General features: G+C 34.2%; 1 long non-coding RNA gene across 7 annotated transcripts; it reads right to left on the reverse strand.

The window, feature by feature from the left end:
- Positions 1–543: 543 nt before the first annotated feature.
- Positions 544–7,999, reverse strand: LOC114412388. 7 transcript variants are annotated; one of them, XR_003666711.1, is made up of 9 exons: positions 7,739–7,999; positions 3,186–3,345; positions 2,420–3,095; positions 2,259–2,327; positions 2,009–2,161; positions 1,788–1,944; positions 1,594–1,714; positions 1,018–1,501; positions 544–924 (listed from the first exon to the last, which is right to left on the reverse strand). It is a non-coding gene; the product is annotated as an uncharacterized LOC114412388 (long non-coding RNA). The 7 variants fall into 7 exon arrangements; XR_003666709.1 differs by having other exon boundaries at positions 2,259–2,349; XR_003666708.1 differs by having other exon boundaries at positions 1,018–1,117; positions 1,413–1,501; positions 2,259–3,095.
- Positions 8,000–8,338: the final 339 nt, after the last annotated feature.

An 8,338-nucleotide genomic window follows, 5' to 3' on the forward strand; every position in this document is an offset into this window, starting at 1 on the left:
GAAAATTTAGCATTAAATTGAAATTACAACACAAAACTACAACTAAAGATGCAGGGTAGAGAAAACTTTGATATCGAACGTTGTCCAATCTCTCTTTGATTGATCAATGTGTCATATTTGCAATTCTCATCTCTAATAGAATCAAAATAATCCTTGCCTTGAATCTGTCCTCACTTAGCATTGATTATACTAAATTTCCAAATTAGTTGTGCAATAGCAATTTCCTATTTTACTGATTCTAATGACTTACCATTAATATTTGAGTAGTCAAAAAACTGAGTTTTTAATTAGTAAATGTCAGCTTATATTTTAGTTCATGTGCAATTCCCTCCAAAAAAAACCTTAATTCATGAGTTATCTGGACTTGTTAACATTTATCAGCATTCTTGTATTGAACCGAAATAATCCTTGCATTCAATCTGTCTTTATCAGTTATCTTAACTCGTTAACATTCATCAGCTAACTTGAATTTATTACGTTCATTAAGATTTTGACAACAACAATGCACAGATTGGAATTTCATCACAGGGTTAACAAATAGAGTAATGCAAAGTCCCAAAAAACTACTGTTTCATTTAATCAAAGAGGGAAAAACCAATTTTGTTTGCAACTACAAAATCTATTTAACGAAAATTAATGTTCCAACAACGTCCTCCATGCAAAGAGTTTAAAAACCACAAAAACTGTGACAAGATAAATATTACAATTTGACCATACGATCATCAAAAAACATCCAAGGCAACATTTCAACAACATAATTCATTCAGGCTGAGAATGCTTGGCTAATTTGTTCGAGGAAACTTCAGCAGGTGAAATCTGAAAGTTTTTTTGCTCATTATCCAACTCATCAGAAGATACACGCTTAGTTGGTGTCAATGGAATCCTGAGAAGAGGGTCATGATCCCCGGTAACAGACACAGATTGCTGCATAAAATATTAATTGATCAGTAAGCTAAATTATGTTGACATCATCCAAAAATACACCAGCAAAAACGCACAACGACAACCCCAACTTACAGATTCAAACTCTATAGGCTCACTTGAGCCAAGCATTGACCGATCATGATCAGCGGTAATAGACAGAGATTGTTGCAGCAAATATTGATTGATGAGTCAACTAAACTTTGTTGCGATAATTGCAATATACACCAAGAAAAACAGAGAAAGACAATGTTAGCTCACAGATTCAAGCACTGTAGGATCAGTCGAATCAAGTATTGAATTCTCGATCTTGCAACATGGCTAGATGATATATGAATCGACAGTTAAAAAGCAAATGGAATATATGCATACACTCACAATAACTAAAATAGATTTGACAAAGCACAACCTCACTATCGGGAATCATATCTAGCACAACATTGATCAAGTCTAATTCATTTGAATATTTAAGAACAACAGAATTCCTGAACCTTGGTTGCACCTTCACTTTGAATGCAAGGAAACAACCCAATAGCCTATCTAGCGCTTGAGGAGAGGCATTTAAATCAGCATCCCCATCCTTGCGCAGAAAAAGAAGAATGAAAATCAATAGCAAGGTAACAAATGTTCAGTGTAAATTAAAAAACATTGCATGACAATACAATAACATACTTCTATTATGAGCCTGTTGACTTCATCCGTTGACTGACCAATTAACTGTGCACATTCACGATCCCAGATCAAAAATTTGGTTTGTTCACCCTTGTGATTAACCATCACCTCAACCCGATACCTGCCAATACAGATACTAGCATAAGAAAAAGTAGCTGATGAACATCATACTCATAAAACAGTGAATCAATCACCTCAGTACAGGTTGATCATTCTCTTTGTCACACGGACATGTGAAAGGCACAGTTTGCATGTCAGCTTTTTTTAACATTGACCACAAGCCAGATAGCACCATGAATAGTTGTCCATAACTATGGTTGTAATCTTGGCGACAGTAACACAAACAAACTCCTGTTTGAAGAAACTGACATTAGATTTTCTACAAAGAAAAGCTACAAATGAATAAGAACATCACCTCTGAACTGGCATTAATCTGAGAGATATTTTTTACTTCAGTCTTTGACAGAAACACATCTTTTGATGATAATTGAGATGACCCTGAAACTGTGAACTCCCTTGTCCAATAGGCGCCAAAATTGATCTAACCTCGATCCCTAAATCTAAAAGACTATAACAATACAACAAATGCAAAAACCCAGCAAACATTACTTATATATTTAACAATTTGAAATTACAATCACATAAGCAACACATTGCCAAAATACCTCTCTCTAAATTCTTGAATTTCAAGCACGAGGTCATTGATCATGAGTTTAGATGCCTTGAAAGAATTACTGACCGATGCCGGATATGATCCTACATATTAGACCCCAAAAAAATATAATCTAGCAAGCATGGAAATTGAGAAATCTAACATTACACTGACCCTGTGCTTCCTTAATCCTAGCATGAGTCAAGAGAATAACGATCGGCCTTTCATCTTCAATATCATTCAAATAAGACAAAAACTGTAAGCAGTAATTTTCCCATAGTGTACAGGATAGCACCTGTCCACTATCAGAAGGAAACAACAATTAATGTATCAGTATATCAGTAGCTAATCATCATCAGATACAAACAACAATCACACACACTTATATTAAATTCTAAAAGATAACCTCAAATCCTTTAAATTCAAAACAACCCTCGTATTTTTGGATGACACATATCGGAATAATACTTCATCAACCACGCCAATAACATCTAAAACAACCACAAGGTAAACGTATCTTACTTGAAAAGCCATAAGCAAGTCAATCAAAATCAATCCACAAATTGCAAACAACAATCTTACCAACCAAGAGTCCAATTTTAAAATGACCAGCAATGACACTGGAAAAAGCAAAAAATCTGAATTTCCTAAAAGGTAACTGTTCCATATCACATTTCCTAACAACAGTAACTCCAATAAAACATAATTTATATTCATGATCACAATTTTTTAATTTCCCATCATTCTTGATAACTTTAAAATTATGCATCACATAAGTCAAATTTTCTTTCAAATCAGCCTTGCGAGACTTCAGCTGATCCTGCTTGCAAACAACATGGATTTCGTCTCCCTACAATATAGAAAGCATATAAATACTTCATTGAATGACCAATAATATAATAACATAATTTATAATTCCAAAAAACCACCAAAAACATACATCAGAATCAACAACCACCATTTCGGCTTGTTCAGTCTTTCCGGGAATCCCAATGAACCAAAGATCAATGATCCTTACAGAAAGCTTAAGAGTTTCCCTTGATCCATCTATCAATTTTATTTTATCAGCAACACGTGCCATAACTTTATAATCTCAAACCCTGAACAACAACTCCAAGAAAAACAGAACATCAGTTAAAAACCAAGCATATAGTCAAACAACCAAAAAACTAAACTACCACCTCAACCACTGCAAACCAAAGCTAACAGCCTGTCACCAATAAAACAAAGAAGAAAATTTATAAAACACACATAAGACCACAATAAACTCCATATAAATCAGTAAAAATAAACATGTGAACAAAACATCTGCACATGTGACTAAACAGAATTAACATATAAAATCCATTAACACCAAAATTAACAAACCATACAAAAACCGTCATCCTCAACTTAAACCTCAACTTCTCTCAGCCAAACCCAAACTTGGGTACAAAAGTATAATTTCCATTTGCCACACTCAAAACTAACAGCCAAACAAAGCCAAACTGTAAAACAAACTACTCAACCAAAGAATCCACAACATGAATATCACCTTAGCTTCTCTCGATCAAACTCAGCAAAATTAAACTGCAAAACAAAATTGTCAACCGAAAAAAAACTGCAAAATCACAGCCATGCACAATAGAAAAATTAGATAAAGACATTCAACAAAAAAACATTACCTTTTGTTCTCACTACCAACCGAACACCAGAGCTAAACCAAACCGGGAAACAAAAAGGAAAATCACAGCCATGCACAACATAAAAGTTAGAAAACAAACGACTGTAGAAGCAAAGCTTCATGGTGAATCAAAGGTGTTTTGATGATAACAATGATGATAACAAAAGATGATGACAAAGGTGATGACAAAAAGCTCAAAGATCAATCAAAGAACAACTCAAGTGAATCAAAGATCAATCAAAGAACAACTCAAGTGAATCAAGAACAATTCAAGAGTTCAAGATAAGAATCAAGAAGAATTCAAGACTCAAGAAGAATGTTTAGATACAAGAATCAAGATTCAAGATTCAAGACTCAAGATTCAAGAATAAAGAGAAGACTCAATCAAGATAAGTATTAAAAAGTTTTTCAAAACTTTGAATAGCACATGAGTTTTTGACAAAATCTTTTACCAAAGAGTTTTTACTCTCTCGTAATCGATTACCACATTGTTGTAATCGATTACCAGTAGCAAAATTGTTTTGAAAAAGTTTTCAAATTGAATTTACAACGTTCCAATTATTTTCAAAAAGTTGTAATCGATTACAATGTTTTGGTAATCGATTACCAATACCTTTGAACGTTGAAATTCAAATTCAAATGTGAAGAGTCACATCTTTTCACATAAAAGCTTTGTGTAATCGATTACACTGATTTGGTAATCGAATACCAGTAACTGTTTCTGAATAAAACAAAAGATGTAACTCTTCAAAAGGTTTTTGACTTTTTCAAATTGGTTTTAAGTTTTTCTAAAAGTTATAACTCTTCTAAATGGTTGTCTTGACCAGACATGAAGAGTCTATAAAAGCAAGGCTTTGTTTTGCATTTCAAGAATCCTGAACACTTACTCAATCAATCCTTTGCAAGCCTTGAATCTCTTTGAACTTCTTCTTGTTCTTCTTCTTTCTACAAAAAGCTTTCTGAAGTTTTCTGGTTTTCTAAACCTTGAAAACTTGTACTATTCATCTTTTCATTCTCTTCTCCCTTTGCCAAAAAGAATTCGCCAACGACTAACCGCCTGAATTCTTTTTGTGTCTCTCTTCTCCCTTTTCCAAAAGAATAAAGGACTAACCGCCTGAATTCTTTTGTGTCTCCCTTCTCCCTTGTCAAAGAATTCAAAACGACACAGTCTGAGAATTCTTTTGATTCTTCCCTTTCCCTAATACAAAAGAGTTCAAAGGACTAACAGCCTGAGAATTCTTTTGTAACCCCATTCACAAAGTATTAAAGGTTTAACAGTCAGAGATCTTTGTCTTAACACATTGGAGGGTACATCCTTTGTGGTACAAGTAGAGGGTACATCTACTTGGGTTTGACTGAGAACAAGAGAGGGTACATCTCTTGTGGATCAGTTCTAGTGGAGGGTACATCCACTAGGTTCAAAGAGAACAAGGGAGGGTACATCCCTTGTGGATCTTTGCTTGAAAAAGGATTTTTACAAGGTTGAAAGAAATCTCAAGGACCGCAGGTCGCTTGGGGACTGGATGTAGGCACGGGTTGTTGCCGAACCAGTATAAAAACTCTTGTGTGTTTGTTTCCTTCTTCCCTACTCTTTTACTTTCCGTTGTGCATTTAATTTCCGCTTTTACTTTCTGTTAAGTTTCTCTTCTACTCCATATTCTCTTAACAACATAAGTAAAAGCCTTAAAAGAGTAATTTTTTAATTAGTAAAGGTTTAGGAATAATTAATTCAACCCCCCCTTCTTAATTATTCTGAGGCCACTCAATCCAACAACGACCAAACAAACAAACAGTTTTCCTCTGAAACTTGAAAATGAAACAAACTGTAAAAAAAAAACCTCTCAAGCAAAGAATGCACAACATGAACATTACCTTAGCTTCTCCCAATCAACCTGAGCAAAACTAAACTGCAAAACAAACTTCTAAACCAAAGGAAAAATGTAAAATCACAGCCATGCACAATAGAAAAATTAGACAAAGACATTCAACAAAAAAAACATTACCTTTTCTTCTCACAACCAACCGAACAACAGAGCTAAACCAAACTGGGAAAGAAACGAAAATGACACAACAACAACCAACGACATTGCACAAAACCCCCAAACCACGTGCCCAATCAAAGAGTGGAAGCTAGCTTAGCCATTAAACACATGGCACAAAAATTCCTTATTGATCAAAAAGTTAGCACGTAAACCACTTGCTTAACACGTAAACCACTTGTTGATCAAAAAATCAACACGTAAAGCACCCACATGTAGAAGCTCAGGACAAACCAAAAACCCATCAAAATGACAATAAACCCAGCCAAAGGGACAGGTGCCAATTTTCTAAGAAGGGTCACACCAGTAATTTTCCTATGCTTCTCTTTTGTAATATAGGAGTCATGCACAACATAAAAGTTAGAAAACAAACGACCAATCAAACAAACAGTTTTGCTCTCAAACTGAAAACTGAAACAAACGAAAATAACACAACAACGGTCAACACCATTCTGCAAAATACCCAAACCACCTGTCCAATCAAACAATGCAAGCTAGCTTATCCATCAGACACATGGCACAACAGTTCCTTTTTTGACGAAAAAAACAAACACGTAAACCACAGACGTGTTGCACCCGAAGAAGACAACAAAAGGACAACAAAATCAGAACAAACCCAACAAAAGCCAAAAGAAAGCTAAAACACACATGCACAACATAAACATTACCTTTTCTTCTCACAGTCAAACCTAGCAACGGAGGAAAAGCAAACCCCAAAAGAAACTTATCAACCAAAGAAAAACTGTAAAATCACAACCATGCACAATATAAAAGTTAGTAAACAAAGCACCAAAGAAAAAAAAACAGCGAAAAAGACTAACACACATACAAACTGAAACCAAACCGAACACAAAGACATTAAACGAAAAAACAAAACAACCCCAACAACAGAACAAAACCAAATTGGAAAACAAAAACGAAAAATCACAGACATGCAGATAAAAGTTTGAAAAGAAACGACCAAGGCAGAGCCTCACACCTTCAAATCCAGTTTTGCTTTCAAACTTGAAAAAGAAACAAACGAAAATGTCACAACAAAAAAATAGAACAACCCCAACAACAGAACAAAACCAAACTGGAAAACTAAAACGAAAATCACAGCCATGCACATAAAAGTTAGTAAAGAAACGACCAAGGCCGAGCCTCACACCTTCAAATTCAGTTTTGCTTTCAAACTTGAAAAAGAAACAAACCAAAATGACACAACAACAACCAACGGGATTGCACAAAACCCCCAAACCACGTGCCCAATCAAAGAGTTGAAGCTACCTTAATCATCAGACACATGGCACAAAAATTCCTTGCTGATCAAAACAATTAACACGTAAATCACTTGCTTAACACGTAAACCACTTGCAGATAAAAAAATCAACACGTAAATCACCCACGTGTAGAAGCTGAGGACAACCAAAAACACATCAAAATGACAATAAACCCAGCAAAAGGGATAGGTGCCAATTTTCTAAGAAGAGTCACACCAGTAATTTTCCTGGGATTCTCTTTTATAATATAGTATATTAGATTTGAGTTCGAGTGGTTATTGTGCTAAATAATAGACTTGTAAAAAAATTGTGTTAAATAATTGAGATGAGAGTTTTGTAGTCAGTAATAATATCAATTAGTCGATTTGAACAAGATTTACTATTTGTTTATCGAATTAAACACAAATGTTATAAGATTTACAACAATTAACTTAAATTGTTCAACCATTTAAATTAGACGTGATGTTAACAAGATTTACTCTTGCAAGTAGATTTTTCACTTTTTTTAAGAAATAAAAAACTGACTTACTTTAACTCGTTTATTACTCCTTAAGATTCTTCATTTGCTTTTGCGCCCACAACCCTGCAACTTTCCGTCTTCATCTTTTGATCTTTTCTCTCACTCGCACTTTCTTTCTCTGTAATAATATTTCAACTAATTCCATCGTTTAACATAATACACAAAGAGAGATGGCAGAACATAAAGTTCTTTGTCCTTTTGGAGTTTTGGATTGCGATCAAAGTTTTATCAATTATGCTTATTTTTTCCACTCCTTTTTCTTCTTTTGATCCGAGAAATTTCTTTTCCTAGCGCGGGATCCACCACTACTTGCCTGTAGTTGTAGGTTTGACCTAAGTTCAGGAATCATTATTTTGATTATTCGTTTTCGCTTACTTGTAAAAGGGTTAATGTCTCTAATCATATCTAATTATAATTGCTATAGCAACTTGTCACCAAACGGCCAAGTCATGTAATATATCTAGGGAATACTAATTAATCATGAGCTCTTTGGTTTTACTAGTTTTTAAAATGTCGTTATTTTTAATTTGTTTGTATTTTTGTCACGTATTTATTGATTAAAAAATCTTTACAATTAAATGTGTAGAGAAAAATCAAAGATTTATTCAT

This window comes from Glycine soja, chromosome 5, assembly GCF_004193775.1.
Source record: "Glycine soja cultivar W05 chromosome 5, ASM419377v2, whole genome shotgun sequence".
Taxonomy (NCBI): domain Eukaryota; kingdom Viridiplantae; phylum Streptophyta; class Magnoliopsida; order Fabales; family Fabaceae; genus Glycine; species Glycine soja.